The sequence below is a fragment of the Lagenorhynchus albirostris genome, chromosome 14 (genome assembly GCF_949774975.1).
Source record: "Lagenorhynchus albirostris chromosome 14, mLagAlb1.1, whole genome shotgun sequence".
NCBI classification, from domain to species: domain Eukaryota; kingdom Metazoa; phylum Chordata; class Mammalia; order Artiodactyla; family Delphinidae; genus Lagenorhynchus; species Lagenorhynchus albirostris.
In genome coordinates this window covers 61,548,291-61,565,022 of record NC_083108.1, presented here as the reverse complement: position 1 = coordinate 61,565,022, position 16,732 = coordinate 61,548,291, and the positions used below count along the sequence as shown (strand labels likewise).

General features: G+C 62.0%; 1 protein-coding gene across 5 annotated transcripts in view; it reads right to left on the bottom strand.

Annotated features, from left to right (window-relative positions):
• Positions 1–13,028, bottom strand: part of ARVCF (ARVCF delta catenin family member) — a 36,031-nt gene extending 23,003 nt beyond the window's left edge. Inside the window, exon 1 of one of the 5 annotated variants that reach the window (XM_060120762.1) lies at positions 12,785–13,028. The gene's annotated coding sequence lies outside the window, so the exon portion shown is untranslated. The remainder of the gene's footprint in view (positions 1–12,784) is intronic. The other 4 variants (XM_060120758.1, XM_060120759.1, XM_060120756.1 and 1 more) reach the window with 4 other exon arrangements.
• Positions 13,029–16,732: the final 3,704 nt, after the last annotated feature.

The following is a 16,732-nucleotide window of genomic DNA, read 5'->3' as shown; positions in this document are numbered from 1 at the left end:
CACTGGTCAGCCCCAGGGCAGGAGCCGCTGGACTGGTGGTTCAGGAGGACCAGGGGCTATGGGGAGGCTGATGCAGGAGGCTCGGAGCCAGGTCAAGGCAGGGACACTTCTGGGAGCCCACGGAGCCCGAGGTCTTGGGAGCTAAGGGCCTGGGGCCGGGCCCAGGGCCAGGGCTGGGAAACGGCCAGGTAACTACAGGCTGGACATGGCAGAGGAGGCCTCGCCCTGGCAGGAGGGTGGGCCAGGTGTAGGTGAGCATCCAGCTGCTGCCCCTCCTCAGTGGGGGGTTGAGCCACAGGGAGCCCCCACCAGAGGCCCCCAAAGGGTCTCAGTCTGAGATTCCTGCCACGGCAGGTCACAGACACTTGCTCCAAGTCTCCGGGTTCCCTGCCTCTCTGGGTGGACCTGTGGGATGGCAATGGACAGCAGTCCCCCAGCCCTAGGCTGCCCCTCCTGCACCTGACCCAGATTCCAGCTGCAGCTGCAGTCAGAGGGCAATGCCTGACAGGCTCCAAGTGTGGGGTCTGGGCAGCAAGGACCCACCTCCTCCACAGTCTCTACAGCAGCAGCCAGGCCAGGGGCACCCCAAGGGCAGGGCAGGGAGGGCTGGGGCTGGTGGTCCCTCTGCCTATACCAGCAGCCTACCCACTCCAGCCTGGCCACAATAGGTGAGCCCGGGCATAAGGCTGGGGAACCCCAAGGTGCCCCACTGTGTGGGGTGGGCTGGCCTGTTGCCTAGGGTCCCTTTGGGAGGTGGCTCCCCCAACCCCCCATTCCATCTCAAGGAGAGCAGAGCAGTGAGGGGGCAGTTCTGAGGGCCCAGGCTCAGAGCCCCACTCCACCGTGCTCTGGGGTGGGCACAGGAGCCAAGGCGTTCCTGAGGCGGAGCCTGAGGCTCACAGCCAGGCTGGGACCAAACCCGACGGATCCAACTGGCACCGGGGCCTGGGAGCCCAGCTCCTACCCAGGGGCCAAGGGGTCCATGAGACCCCGAGGACCACCCCCCCACCAAAGGCACAGGTGGGGCAGCTGTCCGGTCAGGCTGAGGGCCGGTGGCCTGTGTGCACCAGTGCCGTCTGCCTGGAACACCCTTTCTCCCTCAAGATGCTGGACCCCTTCTTCCCAGGCCCCCTCTGTCACCATGGTAACACCCAAGCTTCTCTGAGGGACAGAGCCTCTTTGTGGTGGCACAAAGCCCCTTTGAGGGGCAGTGGGGGTTCAGCCCCTGGGAGCCTGTGGCCAGTAAGTCTCTGGGGGGCAAGACGTGGCTCGTCAGCCCAGCCCCCACCAAGGTTGCAGAGCCAAGAAAGATGAAGCAGGAGAGCCTGATGGTTAGGGGCTGAGACACCCACCCCAGCACCACCTGCCCAGCTGCCCACGGAAGGGTCTCTGGGATGAGCCCCAGGGCCCCAGGAGAGGCTCTCTGTGGGGGTCTGAGGACTTCCCACGGCCTTTCCGCCATTTGACAAGAAACATGCTCTCCCTGGATAAGTGGAAGAGGCACTGGCAGTGGGGAAACTCCCTGCCAGACGGGAAACCAGACTCAGGACTGGGTGGGAAGCAGGCACAGGGAGCCCTCAGGAGGCAAGCGGGTCAGATGGCGCGGCCTGGCATCAGGCCTGCTGAGGGGCTGCCCATGTATCCGGGCCTGCCTTGCCCTGCTGCAGGGCCCCCCATCTTCGCCTGCCTGCCCTGGGGGAAAACAGCCAGCCAGCTGGGTGGCCTGGGGTAGCCTTGCTGCAGCCAGGACCTCAGGACAGGTTTGGGCAAGAAGGAACCTCGCTGTGGCTGGGCTCACTCCAGGGGTTGGGAGATGGGACCCTGAGGGCAATGTGGGTCCAGGGCACAGTGACAGGGACCGAACGCAGAGCTCCCTGCCCCCACCGCAGAGTGTTGCCCTATCTGTGCCCCGGCCCCGCAGTCAGGGAGGCTCACCGCAGCCATGGAGCCCCTCCCCGTCCCAGTCTGCGGGCCCATGCCACTCTGGCCACTGCTGACCAGGCACGTTGCAGTGCCCTCACATGCTGGGCGCCCTGCCGGGCAGCCCTCCCCAAGTGACCTCAATGTGACCCACTGCGGCTTTGCTAACTAAGCCCCCAGGCTGGGGGTCACAGCCCCCGGGTGGCAGCACGAGGCACAGCAGGCCCCAGGAGAGATCTGCCTCTTTGTGGGCAGATCCACGCAGGGCCCGGGGGTGGGGGGCTGCCAAGGGGCCAACCCTGACATGGCAGTGCCCCTCGTGGTCAGCAGATGAGATACCCCTGCACCCCACGGAGGCCCCGTCTCACGCCCCCACACCCTGCCCGCCTGCCTCCCCGCCAGCATTCCTGCAAGCTGCTGACACTTCTGGGCACTGGGACGGGCCTGCACAGACTATCGTCAGCAATACCAGGTCCACCTCCCCACAGAGCCCAGCCTGGGCCTTCGCCATCCAAGAAGATGGGGCCTGGGGCTCAGCTTCCAGAAGGAGGTTCCCTGGGAAGTGTGAGAGTGAGAAACTGGTCCCTTGTTCCCTCATCGGGAACAACACTGGGGTCCAGCAGGGAGACTCCAGGCCCTGCAGGCACAGTACCCACAGCCCAGGGGGTGACAGGTGTCAGGAAGACCCTCCAGCTGCCAAGGGTAGAGGCAGGGCAGCTGTGGCCACCTGGCCCTGGATGGATCAAAGGGGAGTGCAGGGAAGAGACCAGAGCATGCCCTGTGGAGGGAGGTTCCATCGTTGCTCCTGAGCCACAGCATCAAAGAGCCAGGTCCCCTCTGGTCTGCCCTTGCCCAGGGTCCTGTGTGGCCTCCAGCACTGGCTCCTCCCAGGGCCCCTGGGAACTCCCATTCTCTCCCAGAAGCTGAGCTGGATGCCAGTCTCTCTGCTCCAGAACCCCTCACCTGCCTGGGAGCCAACTCAGTGCTCCTGAAGCCCGGGAGTGCCCATGGCACACAGGTCCAGACACCACCAGCCTCCATCAGACAGCAAAGTCCTGCCTTTTATATGCAAATGATGACCCAGTGGAACTGGGCAGGGGGCTTCACCCCACCCCTACCCAGTGCAGACTCTGGGCCCCACAATGTCCCTGCCTGGCTCCCCACCCCCCCACACCACATACCATGACAGCCTGCTGGGAATCGGACTTGTCTGTGTGCCCTGCCCCCGCCAGGACGCAGAACACTGCAGCTGGTATGCTGACAATTTGGGGACCTCCTTAAATCCACCCGCAGGCTCACGCATGCAGCCACCCACAAAGTCATGCACACACATCCCCAGAGGCACCCAGGCTGCCCTGTGGGGCCGCACCTGCCCCAGAAAATGGATGGTAGGTGACCTGACACTCCTGACAGGTCCTTGTGCTGGGGGAGGTAGGACTCAGGCTCCTGGGGTCAGCGTTCTGGGCAGACTGCATTCCTGTCCTGAACACCTGGCAAGGCTGCCCCCGCCAAGACCTGTGAGGCCGGGCCTGCCCTGGCTCCACAGCCTGAAGGTGCCCAGCCTCAGTCCACACCAAAGTGTCTCTGTGACAGGAGTGGGGACCACGGCCGGGCCAGGACCCTGGACAGAAACGCCGAGGCTGCACAGACCTGCCCCAGCCCCCAGGGCCCAGGGCAGACCCTGCTGCCCCCCGGGGACCCAGGAGAGCTGCCGTTTACCAGCACAAACATCAGGGAACAGCTGATGTGCCCTCAAAAGGTTAAAGATGGCCTTGAACTGATGAGCTGGGAACAAACTATAAGGAGAAGGACCGATCATGGGTGATGAGGATCCTGTGGGGATTTGAAGAAAAACATGGCGGAAGCTAAACAGCAGCCGGGACGCTGTCCCCAGGCTGCAGGATGCAAACCCAAGGCAGACCTGCCAAACGGGCAGAAAAGGACACAAAGGTGTCAAGAGGGAAGACAGGAGTGCTGGAAAATGGATCCTGGGAACAAATTCCCCTGGCACAGGAGGTCCCCGAGGGACCCCACAAATGGCCAGGAGCCACCCCCAACAGAGGCCTCCAGCAGGGCTGTCGGGGTCGGGTTGGGGTCTGAGCTTTCTGCCCAGAAAGGAGCTGAGCAGACTGCAGTCATGTCAACCCTAGCCTTTACGACTCGCTCTCCCTGGGCTCTGTGCCCCAGCCTCCAGGCTGCTGTCCCTCCACAGGGCAGGAAGGAGGCCGCCTGGCCTGGCCTGCACCGGACACACCCAAGGCGGCACTGAGGAGGGTCCACGCTGCCACCAAGCTGCCCACATCCCAGAGGGGCTGGACGTTATCCATGCACAGATGTCAGCTGCAGGACCCTGCTGCCCAGCTATCGTCTCTTGTTTGCAGAAGCTCTTCTACAGCGAGGACCAGCTGACAGCTTTGTTAACAGGGTGCTTCCCTTTCTTCCTTAACTTGGGATCTTGAAAGAGTAAACCCAGCTCTGTACTTCCTTAAGGAAACATCGTGCAAAGTTCCCGGGCTGTCAGAGACGATTTGTCACCCCAGGCCTCAGTGTCCCCATCTGCACACTCGGTGTCCCGCAGGCACTGCGGCCCAGGGCTCATGGGTGCAGGTGTCACAGGGCGCCAGCCTCTCCCTGCAGGGCACAGAGCAAAGGCCCCGGAGGACTGGCTGGCAGCCCGCTCGAAGCCTCGTTATCTTGCAAAATGCAGAGAGCAGCAAGTACATTCAGACGAATGAATGGCCTAATTAGGATTTCACGGAGAGTGAAAATATTTTGAAAAGAAAAAGTTTAACTAAAGGCATATTTGAAATACCAAACTCATCAATTGCAAACGACAACCTGGCAAGATGTGCCAGGGGGGCGGGGTGTCTCCTTCTCCCCACCTGACAATGGGCAGCCTTCCCTGTGGGCGAAAGAAACTGGGCCTCAGCCTACCCAAATCAGAGCTGCAGGGGGGTGTCCCCACAGAACAAGACCTAACTCAGGGCGGAACTGACGACTCTGGGTGCCCCGGTGGAAGGTCACGCAGGGACGGAGACGGACGCCCAGGGCCTGGGGAAGAAAGGCCCCTCAGCGGCCTGACAGTCCAGTCCAGGCAGCAGAACAAAGCACAGCAAGCCAGGGAACCGCCAGAAGCTGACTGTGGCTGGCGTGGCAGGGAGAGGCCCCAGGGGTGAGCTGAGGGGCAGGGGCTGCTCCAAGAGCCACTAGGCCAGTGGCCACCTCAGGCTTGCACAGACCACCCAGCACGGCTGGCGTGGCACTGTCCCTCCTGGTGGCCTGGGCCCCGCAGCGCAGTCACACCACCAGCCGGGAGGCACCCTGAGCAAGGAATGGCACAGCCAGAAGCTGGCATGGCTCTCGCACAATAACACAGCGGCCAGCGCGAAGTGCCACCTGTGCGAGCCCCACAGGGCGAGCAGAGCCAGGTCTGAACCCAAGTTCCGCCTCGTAGAATGTTATTCCTGAGAAGCATGTGCTCCAGAGTGGGAAGGGGCTGGGGGCATCCCTGGGGCCGTGGTCTTCACTCCTGCCTCTCATGTTGAGCCCCCCCACCCGGGGAATGACCCACGAGTCCAATCACAGAGACCCCTGGATGCCTGGCTGAGAGCCGCCCACAGGTGAGGGCCAGCACCTCGCTCTCTGGCAACGCAGGCAAGATGCTTGCGAGGCAGGTGGACCGGCCGACCCAACCCGAACTGAGACACAAACAGGCATGCGTGTGCCTGGCCCAGTGGTGCTGCCACTGGAGGCCCTGGGGGTGCCAAGCCCATGACCCTAGAGGAAGGGGCCCGTTCACCCCCCACAGCATGACAAAGCCACTCGGGCATGGGACAGCCATGCCCTCCCAGCCACAGGGAGTCACACATTCACAGGCCGGATGCTGCAAAGGGGCCCAGATCACTGTGGGGGCTTCTGAGGGGCCTTCCCACAGCAGGGACCTGTTCTCAGTAACCAAGGAGGCTCAGGGGGGCTGGAGACCTGGGGAAACCAGAGCGGGATGCACACGTGCACAGGCCAGCACACCAGGGGTCCCGGGGAGGAGGCCCCGACTGCGTGGACCAACTTGCATCTGCAGGGCAAGCGCAAGGCCGCCCGTGACTTTTCAGAACAGAGACTGGTCAAGGGGAGGCCCCGACCTGATCTTCTAACAGGGCCACAGGCACCTCGAACCTGAGGATGCGGTATGTCACATTTATAGTTCCTGGTGATAGAAAACATCAGTCAAGAAACTGTTCAGATACAACCATATCAACACAGTTCAGCCCCTGCCTCACATTTATGTCACAGTAAATTCTAGACGGATGAAATCTCAAGTGTAGACGCTGACCTGGAAACACCGACAGGAGAAGACAGATGTGTGTTTATCTGGCCACATGCTAGACAACGCATGGAACAACAGAAGGATTGAAGGAGGAAGAATTCCACAGATTCCACCAAAACGTGAAAACTTTGCACAATTTTTGAACACGAAAGCCATCATAAGCAAAAATTAAAAGGCTGAAGAAAGACGGATGAAGGCAGGACCCACTCTGTGCGCAACTGCGACCCCAAGAGGCCCCACAGGGGCCGTGGCCACAGAGGCCCAGTCTCCCTCAGCCCGGGTGAGGCTGGTGGAACCAGTGCCCGCGAGGCTGTGCCTAAGTGCCTGCGGCAGACACGAAGAGTCCGTTACCAGACTCGAGAAGCGCAGGAGATGGGGTAACAGGAAGAGGCAGAGAGAAAGGGACAGAGAGAAACAGGGAGAAAACGAGGAGCATGAGGGAGGAGGGAGAAACAGGGACAGGAAAAGAGCAGCAAGGGCAGGCCCAGCAGGCGAGGCGGTGGGCAGCCTCCCACAGACCTCATTACCTGCCATTTGGTGTCTGGTTGGCCTGCCAATCTGAGGCACGGTGGTCCATCAGAAGCTTAGGGGGGTGGGGGCAAGCACCTACCACCCTAAGCCCCAGATGCCATGCCACCTGTGCCACCAGCAACACCACGTCCCAAGGCCTGGTGCTCTGGCCCAGCAAGCCCTGGACACAGGCTGAGCCTCTTCATCCCAATCCACAAGGCCCCATGTGGCCCAGCAGTCTGGCCACTGAGATGCTTGGCCAGACCTTGGTCCTCCCACCTGCCTGGCTGGCAGGTTGCCACACCCGAGGTCCTGTGGAACACAAGAGGAAGGAGCAGGTCCCCTGCCCTCTCCTGTCTTACAGCCCTCAGCACAGGACACTCAGGCGTCTGGAGGCTCCTGAGTCTGTAGCCACTGCCTTCTCACCACCACCCAAGTAAGGTGCTGGCTGGGCCAGGCCATCCGCGCTGGACACCCAGGGACACTGAGAATCCACAGGCTGGGTGGGCTGAGCCTCCCACGGAGACGGGGCTGGGCGGGGCAGGGGCAGAGGGCCGGGCTGGGGCCTGGGCTCCCGCACTGGGGCAGCACAAGTGGCCACCACACTCTGCAAATCAGGCAACACAGCAAACTGACAGAGTGGTACCAGCAGGGCTCACTTCCCACCACACAGGGTCCTGGGGACCACAGGGACCACTCAGCCTCCGTCCCTCCTATACTTCCTGGGCACCATGCCTCGTGCCCCTGGAGCTGTGATGAGCAGAGAAGCCCACGCAGCAGGGCCAGCAGCAGGGCCAGCAGCAGGGCCAGCACCAGCGCCCTCGCCATGATCACAGCAGTCACGGCCCCTCCCCACTCCAACGGTGGCCCAGGGTGGCTGTGTGTGCCAGAGGCCATCTGGCCCTTTCAGACAAAGCCTCCTCCCGGCCTCAGTGCCCTCCTCTAGGAGCCGCAGCATGTGGGCCCATTGCCTGTCCTGGCTGGCAGCTCCAACCTCCCTGGTGCAGCAGGGACTACCCTGAGCCGGGAGCGAATCTGACGGCCTGTGCGACACCAGATACTGCCGTGCCAGGCATCCAAGTCAAGGAGGGTGTGGACCAGTCCAGCTAATGTCCTGGTGGGCTGTCCCCAGTGCATGCTTGTCCCTCAAGCCAGACGTCCCTCAAGCCGGTATCTGTGGTCCATACCTAGGCCATCGGTGAATTCAAGTAGGGGTGGCAGGAGGCCCCACGTCCAGCCTTGTCCAGCCCAGGGCCCTGTGCCCACCCGGGTTGAGGCTGGCCGGAAGCACACACCACTCAGGCCACAGTCCATCCCTCCACGGACCACACCCACCGGCCCACCACCCGTGTGAGGAGGGGACGTCCCTGGAGGAGGTCAGCATGTTCAGACACCCATCTGGCTGGCTCCACATCCTGCAGGGAACCAGAGGGCACCTGGTGAAGCCAACCAGCGGGGTTAAGTCCCTTCTGCATGGGGCCAGAGCCCCAGCTGGACACTGTCATCCCTGACCCAAGGGCGTCTGGTGGTGCTCCAACACAGACTCACTCCCACATGACCGTGCGTGTTCTCACCCCCACCCCACTGGGACTGTCACGTCTACAGTTTGCATCGGCTACCATGGTCCCTCCTGGGCGTTTCTTATGCTGTTAACTATCCTTCAAAACCCTGACCATTTTGAGCCGATGATAATGTCTCCCTTCTCCAGAGGTTGGGTGTGCTCTGCTGTGATAAACTCCCACACCAGGATCCCACTGGCCTGTTCAGGGGGTCATGGCCCCCAGGGGTCTGCCCCCCTCACTTGCCCTGGGGCACAGGCTGCCTGCCTCTCCTGAAGCTCCCCGAGGCCAGCCCCCATCCATGTCCCTCCTAGGCCAGCAGCCAGCCTCCCAGTCCTGGACCAAGGACCATGCAGCTTCCTGTCTCGGCCAGTGGTCTGGGGACACGTTCCCTCTCCTTGTGTCTAGGTCTGGGGATGTTGCCAAAGTGTTTGTGTTGTAAAAATGAAAAACAGGGCACCACAGACAGGCTGGAGGCCACCTCCGGCAGATCACAGTGGCAGAAGCTCTCTCCCCTTGGCTCTGCAGTGTTTACCAGGTTGTTCCAAGCTTCCGTCCAACCTTCCTTTGTGGACATGGCTCATTTGCGGGCCTGCAGGTGGGTCTCTCTGCCTCACAGTAGCCCCTTCATCACGGGGAGGGGCTTCAAGTCAGGGTGGGATCATGGGGGGAGATCAAGATGCCAGGGCCAGAGGCAAGGAAGAATAGGGAGCTCAAGCCAGGCGTGTGTGTGCATGCGTGTACACGTGTGTGAGTGAGCACCTGGGAGGGGAGGCGTGGTTGGGAGTCTACCCACCCGCTGCACCCTCCCCACCCACAGCAGGACCTGCTGCTCCCACCCTGAGGTCTGAGGCTCAGGGATCAGCTTTTGCTTAGAATGTGATGCTTCTGGGGCACGTCTGCTTTTGGCTTAAACGTTCACATAGACCTTGTTCCATGGAGAACCACGTGCTTTTCTTATCAGTCCTGATAACCGCCAGCCTCTCCCCAGTGCTGGCTGTGCCCCATCATCTCGGTGACTCTCACTAGGGGCCTGGGGTCAGCCCAGGACACCATTTTACAGATGGGGAAACCAGGTCCAGGCAAGGCAGTGCTGGGCCAGGATTTGAACTCAGGTCTTCCTGCCCCTAGGACACACTCCCCCCAATCCAGCCACAGGAAGAACGTGGTTCCCGCCTCATGGGACTCCAGCAGGCCAATAACTCCACAAATGCAGAGGAGGGCCGGGAGTCAATGCCAGTGTGGGGGGCGGGAGGGCATCTGCAGGGCTGCAGGTGGGGAGGGGGCCCGAGGGAGCTTCCTGCAGGAGTGTGGGAGCAGGGGGGCAGGGAGGGTCTGGGGATGCAGGGTGGTGGTGGGACCTGAGGTGGAGTCTGTGTCCCCAGGGTGCCTCATCTCAGCAGCACTGTACAGATGGGGGGTGGGGAGAACAGAACCTCATAAGAGCCCTGGGGCCATGGAGAGACAGATGGACAGGTCTGAGATACGAAGGTAGAAGCATTGATGGGATTTGTGCCGAGAGGGTAGGGGTACCTGTCTCAGGGAGCCCTTTCTAGCATCCCTCAGAGGTGGTCCTGGCCAAGGACCCTGCACCAAGAGCCTCGGGGCCAAGGGACCCACCCCCAGACTTGAAAAGGCCTGCTGTGTCCCCGACTGGGGCAGGAGGCCTCTGCAAGGGCTGGCCAAGAGTCAGAACAGCACAGACCACAGATGTCTGACAGCATGAGGCAGCCCCCATGTGCACAAACCAAGTCTGGCGGAGGGACAGGGCCCAGGCTGGGGGGATGCTGGGCAGGCAGCTCAGGGCCGCAGTGGGTGGTGAGGAGCCCGGGTGAGGGTCAGGCCGGCCTGACTGAGAGCTCGCTCTGCACTCGAGCCTTGAGTCCTGCTCCACCACAGCAAATCCTGACGTGCCCTTCCAGGCCGCTGGTCACTCTGTGCACATCTTGAAAAGGCACCACTTTGGCTGCACCCTTGTTTTACAGAGGACACTGAGGCAGAGAGAGGCACAGCCCTGTGCTGAGTGGCAGACGCAGAGATCTTGCCCGGACCACTGGGCAGTGGCAAGATGGCCTATGGGGGCCAGGGAGGCGCCTAGGGCACACGCCCGAAGGAGGACCCCACCTCCACGGTCCCTGCTGGAGCCTGTGCTCAACAACCCTGTCACCCAGCCCTCGGCCTCCCTCTGCTGTACTGAGGCGGTGAGGGCACAGGGTACTGAGGGGCGTTGCCCAGGGTCCTTGCCCCTCTCCAGCTCCCCACCCCGAACAGGGGACCTGGAGAAAGCAGAACTCCAGCCTCCCAGCGGATGCCTTGGCGGGTGCCTTGGGAAGGGTCCCACCTCTGGGGGAAGCTGGGTGGAGCCAGTCTTGCTGGCCATGGCAGTCCTGGGTGCCCTCTGGTGGCTGCACTCAGCTTGTTGCTGCTTTGCTAGAGGCCGCTGGCCCCTCAGGGTCCACTGGGGCAGTGGTAAGCGCTGTGCCTCACATACACACAGCCCGGGCTGGGGGCCCTGTAGGTGATGTAGATGTCCACCAGCTCTGGGCTCTTCTTTCCGACCTGTGAAATAGGCTGAGCTGTGCAGCTCTCCCATTCGGGAAGCCCCAGGAAGGAATTCCTGACCCTGAGTCTCTCTTGGTTACTCTCTGATTCTGGGGCTCCTGCAGAGTGGCTGAGGCCTCATCCTAGTCTTGATGGAAGCTGGCAGCAAGGGAACAGATGTCTTCCCCAACCCGAGCCACTGCTGGGGAAGGTCCCAGAACCCCTCGCTGCCTCCCTGGCATCCCACAGCACCCCAGCTCTGCCCCCTCCCTCCCTCTGCTGACGCCAGCCCAGGGCACATGCTAGGGGCTGGCCGAGGCTCTGTTGGGCCTGGTGTCCCCACCCCCCTCTGCGCTACAGTTCTTGGCTACTCTTGGAAGTGCAGGATCCCACTGCTCGTGGTCCCAGGCCTGTCTCCTGGGATGAAGGGGAGTGAACCCACCTGAATCCTTGTGCAGCACAAAGAGGGATGGAGGTGCAGCCCCCATGGAAACTGGGAGATGCAAAGGGAGTCCTGAGAGGCCACCCTGGGGGAGGCACACAGCCCAGATTGGGGGGCATCTCTAACCTGGCAGGACTGAGGGCTGGCCCAGCTCACACAGGAGGCACCTGGTCAACAGGCACTTCTGCCCATGAGGAGAATGGGGTGACGGCTGGCCGGGTTGTGCTTATGTGACCTCCTCCCCAGGCCAGGACCAGAGTCCTGAGCACAGCAAGTGCTCTGTGCCCAGCCCTGTGCTAGGTGCCTGTGGACCTCAGAGTTGGGGGTATGGGGCGGCAGGGAACAGACAGAGTACTGTGGATGGGACAAGGCAAGGCTGGGGGGAAGCACGAGTGCCCAATTCACAGCCCCACACGCTGTGGCCAGACCCCAGGTCCAGCTCGGGAACTGCTGTGGGTCCAGCACTGTCCCAGATCCAGATACACTGAGCCCAGGACAGGTGGGACCTGCTTGGGGTGGGCAGACCTCTGGCAGCCTGGACCTGGGAGTGGAGGTTCCCACGGCAGCCCTGTGTGTGTCCTCACGGGGGAGGTTGCCCCACAGGTGCTAAGCCGGTCACCATCCAACCCCCTGGGTTCATAATCCCTGACTCGCCGTGTGCCCTGCTCGGTGACTCGGGAAAGGGGTGTGAGTGAGGGATTATAAAATGAATCGATTCTAAAGAATGAAACCCTTGGGGCAGTTCTTTTCTTTTCCTTGTTCCTAAACACGCCTGGGTCTAAAGGGAAAGGCCGCTGGAGTCCCCAAGTTCCGTTTCCACTGGGACACGTTATACAGACGTTAGAAACGGTGACATACTGTAATAACCCAATATTTAATTATTTAAGATTAAAATAGGAAGGTTGGGGATCTCCGGCTGCCCGCCCAGGGAACACCACGGCAAACCTGGGCCGAGTCCCACTACGAGTGGAGGGGACACGCCTCAGCCAGGGGACAGGGCGCAGGGGTGGCGAGGAGGGGGACCCAGGTTGGGGCTCCGGGCAGGAACCCCAGGCAGCGTTCCCTCCCTCGTCCTCTGGGCGGCGGGAGCAGCGCGGCGCCGGGACATCCCTCGGCCCGGCCGTGCCGGTGCTTCCCGGCGGCGCGCCGCCCCAGGAAAGTTCCCCTGCCCCGGGCCCCTCCGGCCGATGGAAAGTTTCCGTGGCTGAGCGGCGCCAGTTCCAGGCGCCCGGTCGAGCAGGGGGAGGACACGGCTCATGTTGGGTCGCGGTCTGAGGGGCGCGCGGACCGAAGCGCACGGCCGGTCAGGCAGGACCCGAGGCTGCGCACAAAGGGACCCGCCCCCGTCGGTCCGGGGTCTTGCGCACCGCGGCGCGGGCTCGGTTCGGGTGAAGCAGAGCCAGTCTGGACCCCCGACCTTGATTCGGGCCCCTGCCCATCCCGCAGCCCCGATCCCGGCCCCGACCCCGGTCCCCGGCCCGAGCCTACCTGGAGCGCGGCGTGGGCGGCGCCGCAGCGCGGCCCCCGCCCCAGACGGGCGTCCCCGGGTTCCTCGGCGCGCGGCGTCCCCGGTCGGGCGCAAGTGACTGTCCCGGGGCCTCCGCTCGCACCGGTGCAGGACTCACTCCCCGAGGCCAGTGCAGCCCGTGGCAGCCCTCCGCCCCTCTCGCGGCCCGTGCGCAAAGAGGGCCTGCCGGCGCGGCGACCCTCGCCCCGCCCCGTCGCCGCCAGTGTTTCCATTGGTCGGGAGGCCCGGCAGCCGGCACCGATTGGACGGGCGCGGGGAGACACCGGCTTGCCACTGGGCGCTCCGGCTGTCCGTCTCTGCCGACCACGGCCCCTCGTGGAGTAGCGGAGGCCCGGGCACCTGCCGGGACCTCTGCGGCTGAGGCCTGGGCGCGGGCCGCCCCTTCCGGCGGGTCGCCCCCTCCCGGTCGCCTTGGAGGACGTCCCCGGACCGTCCGCCCCGAGCGGGGAAGGGAGCAGGCCCGACGCCCCATCGCCGGACTCGGGCCGGGTCGCCTCTATCACCAACCCCAGTTCCCAGGTATCCTGCTCCAGCGCCTGCTGTTGGCCCGGCGCTGGGCGCCACGCCCTCCCTTCAGCGTCAGTTGTGTGTATTCCCCACTATCCGCGAGGGAGCGTTCTGCTGCCCTCCCATTTTACAGACGGGAAACTGAGGCTCAGAGAGGTTCTCACTAGCTTTAGGTCACCGGGGCTCCAACCCAGTCCATCTGACTCCGGGGCCTGGGCGCTCTCCCACTCTCATTGCCCCAGGGTTCCCACTGTGGAGGCCGGAGTGGGTGGGGCTGGCAGTTTTTCAAGGGTCGAAAGGGACCCCTCGGTGAACAGCGGTTTTCCTCCTCGGTCAGGGATAACTCGACAGACACCGTGGGCTCAGCCCATCCTGCAGGGCCCCAGGGACTGGCCTCCCTCACGCGGCTCACCGAAAGGCCACAGGTCTGGGCCTGGGGAGGAGAAGTTTGTGTGTGCATTTTCCCCGCTTTCTGGTGTCCATTTCCTCCACCCTACCTGGGGTCATGCAGGATCCCTGTGGGGCTCAGCCACCCGAGTTGGGTTTAGCACAGGTTACATTTCCCTGCCAGGTGGAGAGCAGCCGCCTGGTCCCTGCAGTGACACAGGGCACACACATGACCACAAATGGGACCACAGCCCTAGGCCAGCTCCAGGTAACTTTGGGGTGCAGGGGGCACCAGTGTGGATGCTGCCCAGTGGGGCTTGTTTCAGGGGGTCCCTGACCAGTGACCCTGGCTCGTGCGTGGTTCTAAGCCGTTCTTGCTCTGGTTGCACCTGGAGATGACCAGATCCTCAGCTCACCGTATTCCCCAAGGCTGCACAGAGCCACATGGCCCACCACAGTGCTAATTGGGGGGACGGGGGGGGAGAGACATTCATGTCTTATCCACCCACATCAGGGGTCCACTGTGTTCACCCAGAAGTTCCTTGGTCAGAACGAAGAAATGGAAATGATTTGGGGCTAGAATTCACCACTGGTGCCACATTGGGTTCCCCTGTACCCTGGCATACATGACAAATCAACCCCCAGCAGCCACTCAGAGCCAGGCAGCCACTGCCAACTGACTGGAATTGGCACTGGAGGTGTCACCAGCACTAGAAGTGACAGCCATTTGGCACCCTGGCACAGGGATATTGCTTGAAGCTCTGGGTGGGCAGAATGAAGGGTCCCTCTCCAGAACATGGCACACCCTTTCCTGTATTTAGGAGTGGATTTAATTAGCCCAAAGTTCTCTGTGGATCTCTCCAAGGGCATTGGGCCCTGGTCCTCCTGCAGCCCCTCCTCTCATAATGACCTTGTGGCCCAGCACCACCCCTTTCCCACACACTTGCTGATGGTGGCAAGAGGGGCTGGACAGATCTCTGCTGAGAGGGCAAAGGGGAGAATTGTGTACCAAGATCGGCCCAAGTGAGGACTCCCTCCATCCCCCCTCATCCCTACCCCCACCTCTCCTGACAGGCTTCCAGAGACCTGTCTGCTGTCAAGCTGGCTCACCAGCTGCACGGAGGGTCAGGGCAGGCAGTGCCAGTTCCACGAGGACCCACCATGACCCAGGCTGCAGATGGGGGTCAGAAACAGAGTGCAGAAGAGATGGTCTCTACCCCTAGACCACTGCCACAGGGCCCAGTAGCCTGGTCTCCTCCATTTTGCCCTCTCTACCTGGCTTCTGGCCAACTCTGTAGGGACATACCTGGGGCATGTGAGGAAAGCTGCAGGGAGAAAAAGGTTTCAGCCAGATATTAGGAGGAACTTCCCAACAGTTGCAGATGCATGAGATCAAAAGGGTGAGCACACAAGGTAATGAGCTCCCCATCTAAGGATGTATCTATGTATGTATTTATGTACTTTTTTTTAGATTTTTTTTAACGTGGACCATTTTTAAAGTCTTTATTGAATTTGTTAGCTCCCTGACCAAGGATCAAACCTGCACCCCCTGCATTGGAAGGTGAAGTCTTAACCACTGGACCACCAGGGAAGCCCCTGGATGTATGTATTTAGAGGTGGGGTAGCAGTGAACCCCTTGTAGTCCTGAGACCACCCCCACCCAGATGCATCTCATTGGGCGATGGCAAGGTGGGATTTAAAGCTCCACGGAACCCAAGCATGGCTGCATCCCCCTTTGCAGGTAATGGGAAGGCACTGCTCAGGAGGGCTTGACCAGTCTGTGTCCCACCCCTCTAAGGCATTGGCCCAGTGATTTGGGGCAGACCACTGTAGTTGCTGCCCCATCCCCCAGGGCATGGTCACTCGCCTCCAAGCCCCCCAGGTCCTGCTTATTCAACACTACTATCTCTTGGCTGGACTGCATGATCCAGCTGCCAGGAGGGGGTCACTGGCACCCACCCAGCATGACTCTCTTGCCAGATGGCAGGAGGGAGGACTGAGTGTCTCACTGGGTCTGCTGCCTGCTGGCCAGGAGTCCTTGGACGTCGGGAGTCCTTGGCTTCCGTACCTGTAAAGGGCTTTTGTTGAGTTCCGGGAGGAACATAGATGAGATGGCAAGAAAGTGGGGTGGAATGGGCCTTTGGGGGTGTCACGCAGGTTTGGGTTTTACTCTTGTCTCTGTTTACTACCAGCCAGGCCCTTGCCCTCTCTGAGCCCCAGTTTTCACAGGGCGTCAGTGCTCCAAGGAAGGATCAGGGCACCTAAAACCTCAACACAGGGCTGTGGAGCTAATCCAGCCACTGCTACTTGCCATCTTCTTTTGACTTCAAGCAAGTGACATACATACTGCTCTGAGCCTCGATGTTTGCATCTGTAAAATGGGATAAATGAGAGCTGTGTCCTGCAACTCTGGGTTTAGAGCACTTAGCACATTGTTATTAACCTTAATATAACTATTTGCTGAGGGCCCACTTTGGAGCAAGCCCTGGGCCTCTGACTCCCCACTTTCTCTGCACTCAGACCCCAGACACAGCCCAGAGGCAAATGTGCGCAGGGAGCCCAGTGAACGACTCTGTCCTCTTGCAAGGGCCCGGGTCAGTGCCCCTTCCCAGCCTCTTGCTCACTTGTAACCCGGTGCAGATCGAGCCGGCAGCCCTTCATCCTGGGGCCGGCCCTGCAGAACAGCCTCGAGGTGGGTTAAAGGCTGCAGTGGCCGGTCCAGGGTCTGTCCTGAGTTTGGCAGGGATGTCAGGGGTTAGGGGTGCAATGAGGAAGATGGCCAGTTCAGAGGCATGGAGGGGGCAAGCAGGGCCCCACCAGTGAGCATCCCCGCAGAGCCTCCAGCAGGGCCCAGTGCAGCGCGGGACGCTGGGCGGGCAGGTGACATGTCCTCGAGGGCAGGGCCCAGGGCCGGTGTCTGAACCAGACGAGCTGCGAAGGCTGCAGGGGTCACGAGGCGCAGCCGGGCGCTTGGCGCAGCCCCGGGGGCGGGGCGCCGGGAGGTGCAGCCCGGA